The sequence below is a fragment of the Macaca nemestrina genome, chromosome 3 (genome assembly GCF_043159975.1).
Source record: "Macaca nemestrina isolate mMacNem1 chromosome 3, mMacNem.hap1, whole genome shotgun sequence".
Taxonomy (NCBI): Eukaryota; Metazoa; Chordata; class Mammalia; order Primates; family Cercopithecidae; genus Macaca; species Macaca nemestrina.
The window spans coordinates 27,316,738-27,336,948 of NC_092127.1; the positions used below are offsets into that span (position 1 = coordinate 27,316,738).

At 38.1% G+C, this 20,211-nt stretch overlaps 1 pseudogene; it reads right to left on the reverse strand.

Annotated features, from left to right (window-relative positions):
* Positions 1–7,803: 7,803 nt before the first annotated feature.
* On the reverse strand, positions 7,804–8,745 carry LOC105488663 (bifunctional methylenetetrahydrofolate dehydrogenase/cyclohydrolase, mitochondrial pseudogene; annotated as a pseudogene).
* Between the last annotated feature and the right edge of the window lie 11,466 nt (positions 8,746–20,211).

Here is a 20,211-nt window from a genome sequence, read left to right on the forward strand (position 1 = left end):
ATGCTTTCACATATACTTCCTTCAAACTCTTTTTGGTTTCTAAATCCACTCCAATATTGCAGGATTTGGATTTCTTTGTTTAGGTATGCGTTTTGTTGCCCTAACACCCACTCCCAGGATAAAAATAACTATTATCTAAAGCTGTGTAAACAAGTGCCTTAAAACATAGTGACTTGAAATAGAAAACATGATTTTTGCATATTGGCAAGTTGAGAGCCAAATCACAAATGAACTCCCATTCATAATTGCTGTAAAAAGAATGAAGTACCTAGGAATAAAGCTAACTAGGGAAGTGAAAGAGCTCTATAAGGAGACTACAAACTGCTGCTGCAAGAAATCAGAGATGACAAAAACAAATGGAAAAACATTCGATGCTCATGGATAGAAAAATCAATATCATTAAAATGGCCATACTGCTCAGAGCAATTTATGGATTCAATGCTACACCTCTTAAACTATCATTGACATTCTTCACAGAACTAGAGAAAACTACTCTAAAATTCATATGGAACAAAAAAAGAGCCTGAATGACCTAGGCCATTTTATCTAAAATTTTTCCAAGCAAAAAGAACAAAGCTGGAGGCATCATGCTACCGGACTTCATGTAGAATAGTAGCTATTATAGTACATGGTTACAGTAACTAAAAAAGCAGGGTACAGGTACAAAAATAGACAAATAAACCAATGGAACAGAATAGAGAACCCAGAAATAAGACCACACACCTACAACTATCTGATCTTCGACAAAGCTGACGAAAACAAGCAATGAGAAAAGACTCCCTGTTTAGTAAATAATGCTGGGATAACTGGCTAGCCATATGCAGAAGACTGAAACCAAACCCCTGCCTTACACCATGTACAAAAATTAACTCAAGATGGATTAAAGATGCAAAACTCAAAACTATAAAAACCTTGGAAGACAACCTAGGCAATACCATTCAGGACATAGGCATGGGCAAAGATTTTATGAAAAAGACGCCAAAAACCAATTACAACAAAAGCAAAAATTGGTAAATAGAGTCTAATTAAATGAAAGAGCTTCTGCACAGCAAAAGAAACTATCATCAGAGTGAACAGACAAACTACAGAATGAGAGATAATATTTGCAAATTATGCATCTGAGAAAGGCCTAATATCTAGCATCTATAAAACAAATTATTAAACAAATTTACAATAAAAAGCAACCCCATTAAAAAGTGGGCAAAAGACACGAACAGACTCTTCTCAAAAGCTGACATATATGTGGCCAATGATCATATGAAAAAAAGCTCAATATCATTGATCATTAGAGAAATGCAAATGAAAACCACAATGAGATACCATCTCACACAAAGTCAGAATGGCTACTATTAAAAAGTCAAAAAAACACAGATGTTGGTGAGGTTTTGGAGATAAAAGAATGCTTATACACTGTTGCTGGGGAGTGTAAATTAGTTCAACCATTGTGGAAGGCAATGTGTTGATTCCTCAAAGACCTAAAGACAAAAATACCAGTAAACTCGGCAATCCTGTTACTGGGTATATAGCCAAAGGAATATAAATCATTCTGTTATAAAGACACATGCACACTTATGTTCACTGCAGTACTATTCATGATAGCAAGGACATAGAATGAATCTAAATGCCCATCAATGATAGACTGGATAAAGCAAATGTGGTACATGTACGCTATAGAATACTATGCAGTCATAAAAAAAAGAGTGAGATCATGTCCTTTGCAGGAACAATGGATGGAGCTCGAGGACATTATCCTTAGCAAACTAACAGGAATAGAAAACTAAATACTGCATGTTCTCACTTATAAGTGGGGGGTAAATGATGAGAACACATGGACACATGAAATGAAACAACTCACATTGGGACCTGTCAGAGGCTGGAGGGTGAAAGGAGGGAGAGGATCAGGAAAAACAACTCAGGACTACTAGGTTTAATACCTGGGTCATGAAACAATCTATACAACACACCCCCGTGGCACAAGTTTACCTATGTAACAAACCTATACTTGTACCCCTGAACTTAAAATAAAAGTTAAAAAAAAATACACGAAGATTTCTGTGGGTCAACTATTTAGAAGAAGCTTACCTGAGTAATTCTGGCTCAGAGTCTCACATCTGGCTGCAGCTAAGCTGTTGATCAGGGCGGCAGTCATCTGAAGGGTAGACTAGGACTGGAGGATTATCTCCCAAGTACTCAACGGTAGTCGGCAGGAAACCTTAGTTTCTTTCCAGCCATGCAGGACTCTCCATGGGTCTGACAGGTCGCTCTCATGACCAGACAGCTGGCTTCCCACAAAGTGAGTGATCTGAGAGAAATAAAGGTGGACGCCATAGTCCCTTTCATGACTTAGTTTTGGAAGTGATACACTGTGACTTCAACCATATTTGTTCATTAAAATTAAGTCATTGAGTCCAGTCCACACTGAAAGGGAAGATGTTAAGCTTCACTTATCAATAGGTACAGCATCAAAGAATTTGTGGACGTATTTCAGATAACTGCAAGGCAGAAGGAATATTTTACATGCACTGCATATATTGAATGCTATGGCAGAGATTTCAGGGATATAACTGATTATAGTGTCATGATCGTATAAACAAGAGTTAATTAGTTTATGAGGTGGCAATATTGATGGATACGGGCTTGGAAATTAGGAGATTTTTGTGTTAAGAAATGTAAAAGGACTTTAAATAATAAACATTATTTATTGTAATTCAAGTTCTTAAAAAGATTTCAAATCCCTGAGATCATTTCAACTTGTTTGTGTTAGGAAATAGTCAGCTTGTGGCCAAGAGGAATATACATTTTCTCTGTTTCCATATTAGATTTTTCTTAAGTTTAAATGTATTATTGAATAAAAGAGTAAAACACATAGACAATGACATTTCAGAAACAAAATCAGTTGGGATATATAAGGTGTATTTTGCTATAAACTGTCTTACACTTCTTCAATAAGTCTATGAACAGTGAAATAAATAAGATTATTATGGTTTGAGCAAAGACTGTACAAACATTATCCATACATAGGGAAAATAATAATGATGATAGCACCAAAGATAGCCTAATGTACTGAGCTGAATACTTATGTGCTAAGCACTCTGGTAAGCAGTTTATATGCATTGTCTCATTTAATTATCTCCAAAATCATATGAGATAGATGGAACAAGGAAGAAATTATTTTCCTAGGAGAATTACGTTCTATATTAATATACATGGATATGAATCCAACTTCTCTGAAGCTTGTGGAAGTACTGGGTTTTCTTACTTACACTGCATCTTCTTATTGAAGTGTTAATTCACTCAAGGTCTGCTGATTATCATGATGATTATTGTTATTATTATTACACATTATCATGCTTTTGCATTCACTAAATCTCCCATGTTTTAAAAACAAACAGTTTTCTCCAGTTTCAGGCCCTTAAAACTGAAACAATTATGCAAAATTTTTATACAATTGAGAACAAATTTTACTTTTCTAGTGCTTGAACTATGTGGTTTATTCATCTCTCTCTAAATTCATATCTAGTTTTCCCAATGTCAATTAATTTTATTGTTCTTATTATTTTTAATTCATTGACTAAAGCTTAGCTGATTTATCTCGAACAATTCCAGTGCAATCTTGAAAATAATGATGTTTTTCAATTATAGAATATATAGCATATATGAAAAAGTTCATAAACTTTAAGACAGTATTCAAATATAAAGCATTATCAAGGTATTATTCTAGTCCTGCTGTGACACAAGTGGGGAAATATGATTTCAATATTATTTTTCTCATGAATGGAAAATATGTATTATTATAGACTTCAGAAAATATTTTAAAAGGATCTCAACAATAAAATATCTACATATTAACATGGTTAACTATATCCAATAAGTTTTTGTTGTTGTTGTTGTTCGAGACGGAGTCTCACTCTGTTGCCCAGGCTAGAGTGCAGTGGCGTGATCTCGGCTCACTCCAAGCTCTGCCTTCCGGGTTCAAGCCATTCTCCCGCCTCAGCCTCCAAGTAGCTGGAACTACAGGCGCCCACTACCTCTCTCAGCTAGTTTTTTGTATTTTTAGTAGAGACCGAGTTTCACCGTGTTAGCCAGGATGGTCTCGATCTCCTGACCTCGTGATCCGCCCGCCTCGGCCTCCCAAAGTGCTGGGATTACAGGCGTGAGCCACCGCGCCCAACATATCCACTAAGTTGTTAGTTACATCCATATCTAAACACATATTTTCAAATATATACATATATACATACACACTAATATATAACTTTTAAAAATAAAATCATACAATGTAAAATTATTTCACTTAAGGTTGTTATCTAATATATTCCCCTGTACCACTAAATATTTTTTCAAAACACAATTTAAAAACTTGTACAGCATTCTTAAAAACATATATACTGCATTTTATTTTATTCTTTTTCTATGGTTGAAATTATAAGTGATGAAACTTGATCACTTTAAACATATTGGAAATATATTTTAAAAGAACTCAAAGTGTTGATATATGAATGTGGTGGGATGTCTTCTTAATATATTCCTCAAGAGAATTCATCAGCCTTCTTTAAGATTGGCCTTCTACATCCCAAAGGTTCTATTTTTCACTTGGAAATGTTTTAATATCTAGCTACCAATTATAATGGCACTATCACTGTACCTGAGGCGTTTAATCATACGTGATTCTCCCTTCTTTGCCCAACTATATGTGAATTATCTTGGAGAGAAAAAAATCGTTATTCTCCACGTGGTTGCAGTAAAACTAGTGGAAAAAAAAGTGATATAAAAATCAAGTAGAAAGTCCCTGCGAAGTGCAATAGAAATTGCACCTAGATTTAGGAGATTGGTTTCTACTCCCTGTTGAGAACTCAGATATTTTTGTGCCCTTGGGAAAGTCACTTAAATTTTCTAGACCTTTGACTCCTCAGTTGATAATTTATCTCAAATAGTAATTTTTGACTGTGGAATTTTTAAATGTTTCCTTAGAGGAAATAAATGTCTCAATAGATGCAATCTAATTTGCAGGTGATATGTCTGAAGTCAGGTAAAAAATTATACAAATTAATTCTATATACTTGGCTAAGTTTACCACTGAGGCTTTTATAATTAGAGTCTGAGTTATTTGGGATGATTTATTGTCACATGTGGTTAGAGTTCAGAGCATTTTTCTAAATGTTGTTTTTCTACAATTAACTTTTTTACCCCTCCATTCACCTCAACATATTTGTTGTAAAGTCTATAATAAATCTTAACATTAGTTTTCGTATGAACATTAGATTTACATTTTTATCTCTAAAACGGTCCATTTTATTTGTGAAAAGTGTATTTAAATTAGAAATTGCGTTGGAAAAAATGTATATTGTTGTAACACTCAGGCTCATAAGGATGAGATTTTAAAATTGCTCTGGAAAAAAGCATCTCCTAATATCTGATATTTTCACTTCTCACAAGATATGCTAAGCATGAAGAGGCTCGTTCTGCCAGTGTGGCTTGGAAAAATAAATGGATAAAACTAGCTCAGCTTATTGTGTATGAGCAGTGAAGTGAAAGGGAAACTGTCCTAACAGATATTAAAATATATGAAAAGGCTGTATTACTAAGACTGATATTGACCCTGGAAAAAAACTGAAACCAAAGAAACAGAAATCAAAATCTAACAACCAAAAAAAGACCAACCTTAAAAGAAAAAAATTAAATGCTCAAAAGTGAGATTAGGGCACTCATTAGGCATCGCATCTAAAAGTTATGTGCTTTACTTCACAATTTAACCAAAATGAATTTGATATGAATCAAAGTCAAAACAAAGCTATTTATGTAACCTAAAATAAAACACCATAATTAATAGAATAAAGTTTAATGTATTTTTATTACTATTACTACCATATAAAATTTTTTTAGCAAAACATGGAAAATAAAAATCTGCATAGAAAAAACAGCAAACGTGACAGCAAAAGCCACTGTAAACAAAATGCAAGAAAGAAAATAAAGATAAAACAACAAAAACTGAAGAATGCAACTGCATCAAAGCCAGTACCACAGGAAAAGCATTACTTACTGTCTTTAACAAATAAGGAGATTTTATAAGTCAATATAAAAATTTTACATGGGATAAGAGGGAAATGACATAGAAACTGTATGGATTAGGAAAAAAAGAAAACATACAAAAGGCAAATAAACACATATGATATATTTGACCACGCTTGTAAGCTCGTATATTTGGCCACATTTGTAAACAAAATAAAGCAAAGAAAAAAAAGTTTTGTCCGCAAAGTTTCTGTTATAAATAATGTAACACACTATCATAGATTATGGTGCAGAAGCATAAACTTTCTTACCCCCATTTAGTGTCAAAAGCTTTCAAAGTTCATGTCTTTCATTCTAGAAATGTGCTTCCAGCAATTTATCTCAAGTTAAAAATGGACAAGTGTGTAAAGGTGTTGTTAAAAGGATATATTGGAATAACTTATATCAGCGAAAAACCAAAAGCAACTGAAATGTCTTTCAATAGGAGACTTATTAAATTAATCATGGTATATTTCTAAAAGGAAAGCTATGTTGGTCAAAATAATGGCAATTAATTTATATATTCATTAACAGGCAAAGATGTATACAATATGTATTTATAGTACTTTTATTTATTGTTTAATGTATTGTCTGCACTTCATTTGTTCGTGTGTGTGTGTGTGTGTGTGTGTGTGTGTGTGTGTATTAAAACATTTAAAAAAGCCCCCTACTCAGAAAGTCGGAAAAGAATTCAATATTCCAGCTTTTAAAAGTCTTCTGGGAAAGGCAGTGGGGTACATCACTGTAAAACAGATGGGTACTGATAACTCTTCGGTGGAAAAATAAGTTGCAGACTTACACAAGTTGCCCAAATGATTATCGAGCTGAGTTTGTTTTTCAGAAATAGGTTTCAAAAATTTCAAAGAAGCTATACAAATTTCCCCTAATCATACAAGAATTTAACAACGAAGTTTAAATATATAGCAAAAACCAAATAGGATAATAAACACGAATAATTTATGAAGCAAGCCTTTTAATCCTAGAAAACTGAAATGGAGAGATCACACACTTAAGAGAAATATACCTAAATGAGGACTAATAGCAAATAAAACAACTCTAAACATTTCCCCAATGACTAAGTTACAAAAAGACAGCTTAGGAAAATTACCAACATTTTTTCAACTTGCAAGCGTTGATTTCAACTTCTTCCCTAGCCAATTCAGTTCTACTTAGATAAATCTGGTTATCTATCTTTATATCTATCTATCTATCTATCTATCTATCTATCTATCTATCTATCTATAACTTATATATATATAACATATATATATATAAAAATTAATGTGTTTCTACTCAGTTACTACCATTTTTTTTCTTTACACCTTTTCCCTAATTTTCTCCAGAAACATTTTTCTTTTGGTTTGAGCAGTTGAACTGAAAAGGTTTGGAAAGTAGAATCAGTATTGGCTCTTATTGGAATAGCACTTGAAAAATGTAATCCTAGAAAAGGCCAATTTTTAACTGAAGTGGCTTGACAAAGTTAAGCATCCATTCTCAATGTGACAGTGACTCCCATGTTACTAACTAGGTCAACGGCTGCTCTTGACTAGATCACATAACCCTGCATGATACTGGAATGTTCCCTGGTGAGGTATTGCAGAGTTATGTGCACAAACACTCAAGCACTTACAGTTTCAATAAATACAAAGCATCATTTTAACCTATTTTAATATAAAAGAAGCAAAAAATACTGCTGACCTGCTTTGCTTCTTGAACTGACTTAGAGTGCTGTTCATGACATAGAAGACACAATAGTTAATGAGTGGTTACTACAAGCTCTTTAGACTTCAGCATTTACTGCTCTCCAACCTTCAGCAATATTTTGGCAGTAATAATCATATTCTTCATTAACATCATAATTGTCCTGGGACCAAAACCCCAAGGAACTGGAGTGATGTAATCAGCTTTTTCGTGATTCCTTCAAAGTCCGTATCTCCAACCAACTTGAGTTTAGCAATTATGGGACCTTGAACTCTATATATTCTCATGTCAATGATTGCTGCTCCTCCTTTGATATCTGCTGTGATCAGATTTGGAATGCCTGAGGCAGATAGTACAATATCTGCAAGAATTATATTTTTCTTCAACTACTCTGTGGGAGTGTACTGATGAGATATTGTAACAGTGGCATCACTTCCAGGATTTTCATGTGCCCTATCTGTGTTTAATAACATTAAAATGAGCATCCTAACATTTTTTTAATTTCCCAACTACAATCACATTCTTCTCTAGAGCTGGAATGCCAGTTCACTTCATCGTTTCCCACATACCCTCTGGGGGAGCTGGTAGCATGGAATACTGGTGAGAACACATTTGCCCAACATTAAGTACATGAAAGCAATCTACATCCCTGTCTGGAGAAACAGCATTAGGGATCTTTCTCTCATCGATGTGATCTGGAATGAGCCCCTGAATAAGGAGGCTATCTACGTTATCATCATTTTTCAGTTTATTGATTAAATTCAACAATACCTCCTCTGAAATTGAAGCTGGTTTTACAACTGTCTCACTGTTAATTTTTACATCTTCAGCTGCCCTGGTTTTGTTGAGGACACAGGAATGACTTGCAGGATTATTATCCACCAGAATCAGGCTCAGGTGTGGTCCTTTGTTGCCAGAAGGCACCCACTTTTCCACTTCCGGCTTGATCTGCTGAACCATTTTCCTTTAAGAAATGACGATAGCTTTCTTACTCATTTCTCTTGGTTTTATGCAAACACACACACACACATCCTTGATGCATAATAAATATATTTACACATAATCATCCTTGATATATAATAGATATATTTACACATAGCCATAAGACTACATATACATATATAGGTATATACATATATATACATACTTATGTATGTATATATACTGTATATATAAACACTCAGAGAGAGGGACTTAACTTGCACTTAATAAAACGTTCCCTTTGAAAGCAATACACTTAGAGAAAATGGTAGCTGCACATTCAGATACAAATTATATACTAATGTTAAAGCATGGCATTCTGGGAGAAGCCAGCGTTCCAAGTCTCAGTCTTTGCTTCCAAACACATGTTCTGCGTGTTAGGCCAACTTGTGAATTCCTGCGAGGTGGAAGGGAAGATGGAGGAGATGACAGGTCTGCACCGCCTGAGCAGCAGAGTGGTGGAGGAGGCAGGCAGTAGAGCAGTTGCTGGGAAACTATTGTTTGTAATTTTAAAGAGCCCAGTGGTAGATCCATCTGTTTTCCCCTAAATGACATTGCTAAAAATGCCATTGTCAGAAACACTCAATTTATACACATACACAAGTAAAAAATTATAAACATAGCCTGTCATTATTTTTACAATTTAAATAGTTCACAACATTCGTTTTTCTGTGAATAAGTTTCTTTTTTTAAACTTTTATTTTAGATTTGGGTGTACATGTGAAGGTTTGTTACCGAGGTAAACATGTATGTATGGTGGCGGTTTGTTGTACATAGTATTTCATCATCCAGATTTTAAGCCAGCACTAAAATGACCAGCAAAGAAGCTAGAGAAGGTCATGTTAAAAGTAAGTAATATTAACAAATGTTGTAAATCATAACTTGATATAAAATAACATTATAAAATACTTTGTTATAAACTAGTAAAGTTACTTATATAATTTAATAAAAATATTTACAATTTTGGCTAAAAATAACTTTGAAATGTTGACCAATATATTCTGTATTCCTTACCTATTTAATATGTAGGCTTATAGATGTTAACTTTTACATACTTCAGTCTGTTAACACGTGGTCCTTGAACTTGAATTAACACGACTTTTCTGATGTTTTTGGGACTAAGTATCCCTTAATGTTCACAGTAAGCTACCTTTGTAGTGAATTTCACAGTGTAAATTAGTTAAGTGATTGTATATCCATTTTCATGCCTAGTGACATTTCATTAGATCCTGTATGGTGATGTAAAGTTTGTATCTTTAAAAACAGTATTTCTGAAATGAATTTGAAATTCATTACTGCTCAGAAAAGGGAAAAAAAAAGGTTTGAGTTGGAGTTACTCATTCTCACATTGCTTCACAGCCTTCCTTCACTAATATTGATATTTAAAAATATATTCACACATATCATTGGTTTGCACGTATATTCCATTATTAAATAGATTCTGATTAGGCTTTGTATATCTGGAAGTTTTTGATATATGTTTGAAATATGTATTATTTATTAACCATTAACTTTGATCATATAACAGGTTACTGAGTAAGCTTTATAAGATAATTTGATGGCAAGAAAAGTGATAAGTGTATGAGTTCATGATTAGAGACATCCAAGATTAGTTTCTTTCAAGATGCAAAAAGCAAAGTGAGGAAAAAACCCTAGGAAAACTACATAAAATAGGCTTTATTGCATTATTATTACTTGTCTTAAAAGTTATCAAATATTATCTAAATCTGCTCTAATTTAAGGTACTGAAATTTTTCAAAGGGACTGTAATTACCATGTCCTTTATCTTTCAATATAGTCCTTGTAGGTAAAATGGAGTATCAGTGACACTGTTGTCAAAGCCACTTCGGTTAATGTTTACAAAACATCGTCATTTACATAGCACAAAGGAGGTTTTCGGCACTTGATGTCTGTCTTTATCTTCTGGATGAACACTGGTTCTCAGATTTAGCTAGATCTCCTGGTAAGTTTCTGATGATCTCAGATATTTTCATTTTATCCACATATCCAGATGAACTTTTTGGTTTTCTTATTTAACAAAATGCTGCCAGGGGCTGCTTTACAGTCATGTGACCTGTATAGTCAATTTCACACAACTCTACCTTTGGAATGATACTACATTTGGTTAAGTACTTGCTGTTGCTATCCTAAAAATCTTAATTGTTTTGTGCATGGGCCTCTGAAGTTTCATTTTTCACTGGGCTCTCAAAATTAAGTAGCCCATCTGGCGTGTTTCTATAAGGTATCAAATATAATGAATGATGCCGAAAACTGGAATTGTGTTTGTGACCTTTCTAGACTCTGTTTTTAACTTATTGTTTTGAAAACATTATATCAGTGATTTGAATGAGTTCCCCCAAAGTTCATGTGTTGGAAACTCAATCTCCAGTGCAACAATGTTGCGGGGTGGGGACTAATAAGGGGTAATTGGTATATTATGGTCAAGTCCTTATGATTAGATTAATATTATTATTGCAAGAGTAGGTTAGTTATAGCAAGAGTGGGCTCCTGGTGTCTCTCTCTTTTGCATGTGCTCACTTATCTTTCCATCTTTCTGCCATAAGATAACACAGCAAGAAGGCCCTCACTAGATGTGACTGCACAGTCTTCAACTTCCCTGTCTTTAGAACCATAAGCGAAGTAAACCTCTATCCTTTAGAGGTTATCCAGCCTGTGACAGTCTATTGTAGCAACAAAAAATGGACTAATACAAGTATAGACTCACAGGGGTTTACAAAATTAGTACAGAGAGGTAATGTATACTTTCACGCATGTCCGTGTGAAGAGACCACCAAACAGGCTTTGTGTGAGCAATAAAGCTTTGTAATCACCTAGGTGTGGGTGGACTGAGTCCAAAAAGAGAGTCAGTGAAAGGAGATAGGGGTGGGGCATTTTATAGGATTTGGGTAGTTAGTGGAAAATTAGTTAAAGGGGTGTTGTCCTCTGGCTGGCAGGGGTGGCAGTCACAAGGTGCTCAGTGGGGGAGCTTTTGAGCCAGGATGAGCCAGGAGAAGGAATTTCACAAGGTAATGTCATCAGTTAAGGCAGGAACTGACCATTTTCACTTCTTTTATGATTCTTCACTTGCTTTAGACCATCTGGATGAATATGTACAAGTTTGGGCTCAGAGGCCTGACATTCCTGTCTTCTTATATTAATAAGAAAAATAACATAAAATAGAGTGGAAGTGTTGGGGCAGCAAAAATTTGGGGGGTGGCATGGAGAGATAATGGGTGATGTTTCTCAGGGCTGCTTCGAGTGGGATCGGGGTGGCATGGGAACCTAGAGTAGGAGACGTTAAGCTGAAGGACGATTTTGTGGTAAGGGGTGATATTGTGGAGTTGTTAGAAGAAACATTTGTCATGTAAAATGATTGGTGATGGCCTGGATGCGGTTTTGTATGAATTGAAAAACTAAATGGAAGACACAAGGTCCGAATAAGAGAAGGAGAAAAACAGGTATTAAAGGACTAAGAATTGGGAGGACCCAGGACATCCAATGAGAGAGTGACCAAGGGGGTTCAGCATAATTACTTGCTTGGTTGGCGAGTTGTGAGGCTCTATCCTCGACAGAGTTCTCTTTTTAAGTTGGAGGCCGAGTTTGGTGGGGTGTGTTTTTAAAAGACCATTAGTCCGTTCTACCTTTCCTGAAGATTGAGAATGGTAAGGGGTATGAAGTTTCTACTGAATAACAAGAGCCTGAAAAACTGCTTGGGTGATTTGAATAAAGGCCGGTCCGTTATTGGACTGTATGGAGGTGGGAAGGCCAAACTGAGGAATTATGTCTGACAGAAGGGAAGAAATGATCATGGTGACCTTTTCAGACCCTGTGGGAAAGGCCTCTACTCATCCAGTGAAAGCGTCTACCCAGATCAAGAGGTATTTTAGGTTCCTGACTTGGGTCATGTGAGTAAAGTCAATTTGCCAGTCCAGGGGCAAATACCCGAGCTTGATGTGTAGGGAAGGGAGGGGTCTGAACAATCCCTAAGGGGTAGTAAAATGGAAGGTGGAACACTGAGAAGTGATTTCCTTGACAATAGATTTCCATGACGGAAAGGAAATGAGAGGTTCTAAGAGATGGACTAGCGCCTTATAACTTACACAGAAGAAGTTATGAAATGACGACAGAATACAATGGGCCTGTGAGGCTGGAAGGAGATATTTTCCTTGGTCCAAGAACTATTTGCCTTGTTTGGGAAGAGATTGATAGGTGGAAGTTTCAGTGGGGGAATAGGTGGGAGTGACCCATGAGAAGGAGAAAGACCAGCTGTGAGGGACAGAAGTTGGAACTCTAGCTGCTTCTTTAGCTACCTTATAAGCATAAGCATTGCCTAGAGCAATGGGATCTGATGCCTTTTGATGGTCCTTGCAGTGAATGACTCCAGCTTCCTTTGGAAGTAAAACAGCCTTGAGAAGAGTTTTTATTAAAGAGGAATTAATGATGGAGGACCCTTGTGTAGTGAGAAAACCCCTTTTTGCCCATATAACAGCATGGTGGTGTGCGATACGGAAGGCATATTTAGAGTCAGTAAAAATATTGATGAATAGTCCTTTTGCAAGAATGAGGGCCTGAGTTAAGGCAATGAGTTCGGCTTGCTGAGAGGTAGTGGAGGGGGGCAGAAAGTATATGCATCAGGTGTGAGGAAGAAAATAGATTTTGGAAGTTATGAGAACTATAGAGAATGAGTTAAGCATAGTTTGTGATTTTGAGGGCCTCTGAAAGTATTAAGGCAGTAGCAAATGCCGCACACAGACACGAGGGCTAGGCTAAAACAGAAAGGTCAAGTTGTTTGGATAGAAAAGCCACAGGGCATGGTCCCGGTCCTTGTGTAAGAATTTCAACTGCACACCCGCGTACTGTGGCTGTGTGTGATGAAAAAGGGTTGGGATGAGTTAGGGAGAGCTAGTGTGAGAGCAGCTTCTAGGCCTGTTTTTAAGGAATGGAAAGGAGTGACAAAAGATTTTAAGATCTGTGGGGTCAGCTAGGTTTGCTTTTGTGAGTTTACATGATGGTTTAGTCAGGATGGTAAAACTAGGTATCCAAAGGCGGAAGTACCTAACCATGCCTAGGAAGGAAAGGAGTTGTTGTTGTGTAGAAGCGTTTGGGGTTTAGGAGATTAGCCAGACATGATCACCAGGGAGAGCATGTGTGTTTTCATGAGAATTGTGCCGAGATAGGTAACAGATGAGGAAGAAATTTGGGCTTCACTGAAGTAATGGGGGCTGTCCAGGAAGCTTTGTGGCAGTACAGCCCAGGTAATTTGCTGAGCCTGATGGGTGTCAGGGTTAGTCCAAGTGAAAGCAAAAAGAGGCTGGGATGAAGGGTGCAAAGGAACAGTAGAGAAAGAATGTTTGAGATCCAGAACAGAATACTGGGTTGTGGAGGGAGGTATTGAGGATAGGAGAGTATATGGCTTTGGCAACACGTGGTGGATAGTCAAGACAGTTTGGTTGATAAGGCGCAGATCCTGAACTAACCTGTAAGGCTTGCCTGGTTTTTGGACAGGTAAAATGAGGGAATTGAAGGGACAGTTTATAGGCTTTAAAAGACCATGCTGTAACAAGCAAGTGATAACAGGCTTTAATTATTTTAAAGCATGCTATGGGATGGGATATTGGCATTGAGCAGGGTAAGAGTGACTAGGTTTTAATGAGATAGTAAGGGGTACATGATCGGTCACCAAAGAGGGAATAGAGGTGTTCTGTATTTGTGGATTAAGGTGGGGAGATAACAAGGGGAGGATGTGAATGAGGCTTTGAACTGGGGAAAAAGGTGGTAATGAGGTGTGGTTGTAGCCTAGGAATAGTCAGGGAAGCAGATAATTTAGTTAAAATGTCCCTACCTAATATGGGAGCTGAGCAGGTGGGGATAACTAAAAACAAGTGCATAAAAGAATGTTGTCCAAGTTGGCACCAGAGTTGGGGAGTTTTAAGAGGTTTAGAAGCCTGACTGTCAATACCCACAACAGCTATGGGGGCAAGGGAAACAGGCCCTTGAAAAGAAGGTAATGTGGAGTGGGTAGCCCCCATATCAATTAAACAGGGAATGGACTGACCCTCCACTGTGAGAGTTACATGAAGCTTGGCATCTGTGATAGTCCAGGGGACTTCCGAAGCAATCAGGCAATGTCAGTCTTCAGCCGCTATGCTGAGCAGATCTGGGAAGGAGTCAGTCAGAGAGCCTTGGGCTAGAGCTTTAAGGGCTCTAGGAGTGGCTGCCGGGTGAGCTGGGCAATCAGATTTCCAGTGGGTCCCTGCACAGATGGGACATGGCTTGGGAGGAATCCCAGGCTGCGGGCAATCCTTGGCCCAGTGGCCAACTTTCTGGAACTTGAAGCAAGATCCTGATGGAAGAAGTCCTGCAGGAATGCTTCACTGCTGTGGCTTAGGCATGTGTGGCTTAGGCATTTTGAAGTTCTTGTGTGCTGGAGGTGCAGCTGGGTTTTATCTCACAGCAGAGGCAAGTAATTGTAACTCAGAAATGCGTTGCCATCTGGCTGCCTCCTCCCTATTATTGTACACCTTGAAGGCGAGGTTGATTAATTCCTATTGTGGGGTTTGAGGGCTGGATTCTAATTTTTGAAGGTTTATTTAATGTTGGGAGTGGATTGGGTAATAAAATTCATATTGAGAATAAAACGGCCTTCTGACACTTCAGGGTCTAGGGCTGTGAAGCATCTAAGGGTTGTTGCCAAACGGGTCATGAACTGGGCTGGGTTTTTATATTTGATGAAAAAGAGCCTAAAAGCTAACTGATTTGGGAGAGGTTGGATAAACAAAAAGGAGCATTAATCTTGACTATGCCTTTAGTTCCAGCCACCTTTTTAAGAAGAAATTGCTGGACAGGTTGGGGAGGGCTAGTCACAGAATGAAACTGTAAGCCAGACTGGGTGTGAAGAGGAGAGATGATAAAATGATTATAAGGTTGGGGAGCGGAGGCTGAGGAAGAATCAGGATCTGGCTCGGCCTGGCGAGGAGCAGCCTGGGGAGGAGGGGAGAGGTCAGATGGGTCTGTAAAAAAGGAAGATTGGAAAGACTCAGCAACACTTGGGGTTGGGACTGAGGGGACAGGCGGGAGGGAAAGAAGGAAGATTTGGGATGAGTTGCACTGGGAACAGAGACTAGGGAGGGACCAATATGTAAAAGAATGCCTGGACGTCAGGCACCTCAGACCGTTTGCCCATTTTATGACAAAAATTATCTAGGTCTTGTAGGATGGAGAAATAGAAAGTGCCATTTTCTGGCCATTTAGAACCATTGTTGAGTTTGTATTGGGGTCAAGCAGCATTGCAGAAGAAAATAAGGCATTTAGGTTTTAGGTCAGGCGTGAGTTGGAGAGGTTTTAAGTTCTTGGGAACACAGGCTAAGGGAGAAAAGGAGGAATGGAGGGTGGAAGTTTGCCTATAGTGAAGGAGGCAAGCCCAGAGAAAAGAGAAGGTAGAGACATGGAGAGAAGGGGTGGGGGGTGCTTGTCCCCCAAAAAGGTGGTGCTTGCCACTAAGGGTGTAGGATCAAGGCAGGCATCCCCATGGTTATCAGACACCTCTGAAACATGGGTGAATAATCAAACAGGTGTCCCCACAGTGATTAAACACCAAGGGAAGACTGTCTTCCGGAGTCCGTAACCAGCTTCAGAGTTTTGGGTCATGGATTAAACGCGTTTCCTCTGTCCCTACCAGAAAAGGAAAGGAACTGAAATTAAGAGAAGGGAGAGACTGAAAGATGACTCCAAGACTGAAAGGAGAAAGAGGTTGAGGGATAGTGAGAGAGGTTGGAGAACAGAGTAAAAAGAGGCTGCTTACCCGATTTAAAATTGGTGAGATATTCCTTGGGCTGGTTGGTCTGAGGACCCGAGGTGGTAGGTGGATCTTTCTCATGGAGCAAAGAGTAGGAGGACAGGGGATTGATCTCCCAAGGGAGGTCCCCTGATTCAAGTCACAGCACCAAAGTTCACTCGCGTCCATGTGAAGAGACAGCCAAACAGGCTTTGTGTGAGCAATAAAGCTTTGTAATCACCTGGATTCAGGCGGGCTGAGTCCGAAAAGAGAGTCAGCAAAAGGAGATGGGGTGGGGGCATTTTATGGGATTTGGGTAGGTAGTGGAAAATTACAGTCAAAGGGGGGTTGTTCTCTGGCTGGCAGGGGTGGCAGTCACAAGGTGCTCAGTGGGGGAGCTTATGAACCAGGATGAGCCAGGAGAAGGAATTTCACAAGGTAATGTCATCAGTTAAGGCCATTTTCACCTCTTTTGTGATTCTTCACTTGCTTCAGGCCATCTGGATAAATACGTACAGGCTTGGGCTCAGAGACCTGACATATACTATTCACCCAACTTCCCCCAGTGATAAAATCACACAACTATAGTGCAATATCAAAACAAAGAAATGGACATTGATACAATCTGTAGACATTATCCACATTTTAACAGTTTTTATATACACTCAATTGTGTGTGTGTGTCTATAGTTTTATATAATTTTATCACTCAAGGTTCACGTGGCCACCACCACAATAAAAATGCAGAACTATTTAAGCATCAAAAAATAGCCTCCTTGTACCCTATAAAGGGGTACCTTTATAGGAAGAGGTATTATTTTAAAGACATGACTTCATTTACCAAATCAGAACAACACACTCTGCATTACATCTGACATTAACTGAAGCGTGCACTATTTTCTAAAAACCATTTAGTGCTTTCCAGACGTTAAGTTTTTTAATACTTATAAAAATCCTATGAAGTAAATATTATACTCCCATTTAACAGTCAGTATATTGATGAGTGAATTGTCAGAATATGCGAGGTCCTGAATTCCTTAACAAACTGTACTATGCTGACTCTCTAAATAATAAATATATTTTAAAAATCCACTTTTGCTATATATTTACCCTTAAAGTTGTCCAGGTGTTGTGTTAATTTTAAATTAAAAGCATTATTTTTCATTACTATTGGTGAAATATTTTCTTATTTATGACTCCTGCCTCCAATCCTACATCATTTAGTAAATTTTTTACCCTCAACCCTCCCAATTTTTAAAATAACATATACTTTAAAATGAACAATTACTTTGAAAAATATTAATATAACATAATTAATAATTTTATCTATCCTAAAGGTTTTTATAATATTTTAAATTTGTGAAATCAGTTTATAAGACACTAATTTCAGGTTTTACAGTAAAAATTTAACTATCCATTTCCAACAAGCCAGGATTTATGGAAATAACTATAAATCAGGCAATTAAAATGAAATTTTAAGTTATTAAATATGTTAATTACAGAAAGTATTTTTGCCTTTATATAAAGACATTAATTTATAATTTAATGTGGAGAAATTAAAACATATAATTTCAAATGTATTACTGCCATTTATTAGAAATACCATATCTAAGTGAATTTCTTTTCTAAAAAAACCATAAAATAAATGATCTCTCAAGGGCTAAACTTTAAGTTTCATTATTAGATATTGTTTATGTTGTATTCGAGCATGTACAGCTGATGTGCTGTACTATGTATTTGGGTTTAAATATGTCACAAGAACTTTTCAATTCGATGTGTTGTGTGTGCCCAGGAGTGATCTTTTATTTTTATTGTTTCTTTTAGGAAATGATGTATGACAGAATGATCTGGAAGTGCTGGGTTCTAATATTGTTTGCTGTAAAATAGGGTTGTTTTGTTTGAAATTTTGATTATTACCTATCAATTTTATACATAATAAATATATATGTTTGCTATAAATTTGATCTGCTATAAAAAACACTTTCCTTTCTGACTAGAAACTGACTAGAAGCAGTTAATGGGCACCTCTCTCCTGGAGATGAATCGAAACAGCAAGTAAATATTAGCACTTCAAGGAGATCATCTTAAAAAGTACATTGGAATCAATTGGAGAAGTGACAAGAACATGGAAAGCAGAGGAAAGTGAAGCCTGGTAGCCTGCTGAGCTGGGACCAGCATGGAGCTCGGAGAGGCTTCCTAATGTGGAGAAGGGGTGAGCAATGAAGAGATCTCTAGGGTTCCACACTTCCACCATGGACATTTACAATCCCAGACACAGAGTAGACCCCTTGGACCTCACAGGCCTCCAGACCAACAGATAGCTGCTTGGAGACTCTTCAGAGGCACTGCTACAGCCTTTGTTGAATTCCACAGTAATCTGATTCCTGAGCAGCCTGGGGCCAGCTGCTGCCACCCTGCCAGGGATGGAGCAAGGAAGCTGGGAGCTTTCATGTGCCACAAAAACAGATACTGCAGCCATCGTATGGAAGAGTACACAGACTACATACCACACAAAGCTCTGCCTCCCTGCTCCTCACTAAATAATGTCTGCCCACTTCAGCCTCAAGTCCCCAGCATAGCCACCTTGCCCCATGTGAGAAGTAGTGCTGTGGGCCAACATTATTCTGAAAGTTCAGCTCCCAGAAGCTGGTGATATGCCCTTAGGCTCCCACGGTGCCTGCTGCCACAGCTTCAATGGTCCCTGCCAACCCTGGGCCAAGGAGGGAGTTAGTTGGTAGGCCGGGCACCTAAATGTAGCCCTAACAGCACAATGCATTGCTACTTATGTGGGGGGGAGTGAGTGTGAGCAATCCATTTACCTTGCAGCTTCCAGACTCCATAGTTCCAGTTGAGGTGACCCTGACTTTCCCAATGAAAGACCTATAATGCAGCTACCTTGCTCCTACCTGACCATTTCAGCTGTGGCCCAAAGCACTTCTGAGAGCCCAGCCCACACAGGCCTGTTGTCACCTGAGTGTTGTGTCATTCTGCCACCAGCTAAGCATTCTGCCTGCCCCTGCCTAAGAGTTCTGTTGGTTACCTGAGGAATAGCCCAACCCTACCTATCAAGCCAGTACCTGAATTCTTGGGCCCTGAGAACAAGTCCACTATCCTGATATTTGTCTAGTCCCTTCAGGACTTGCACATGCTGTTCAGTTGGCCATCTAGGGGCCTGAGAATTGGAGTATCACCTAGCTCAGTCCAAGGTTGCTTGCACCTGATCAGTCCCTGGGGCTTGAGGATGGGCCAACCCAATCAGCTGAAATCATCACACCTGACACCCACCTGCACATGCCAAAAGGTAGAGCTTCTTCACTTCTTTACACAAAGTAGCAGTGTTACTTCATTGGAGAACAGGAAGTCACAAATATGCCTGTATGGGGCTGAGTGAAGAGGTCCTTGTCCCAAAATCATTTCTGCAGAGTGCCTCAGGGCAGTCATTTCCTATGGCTCTCATCTACACTGTAGCCTGGAAGTAGACAACAGTGTGTGTCTGAACCAAGAGCCAAGAGCCCTGGGACAAGGGTGTGTTATGAAAACAGAACATGTTCCTGACAATCTAGGATGTGGAGCTGGCACTGCCACCTCAACCTCCACAGAGACCTTAGCACATTTTTTTCAGTAGCTTTCCCAGCTGCCCTGTCAGGGTTGGTGACTGTGCTCATCATTTGGGTATTCATATGCAAACCAGGTGGCCCAGCTCTGCAA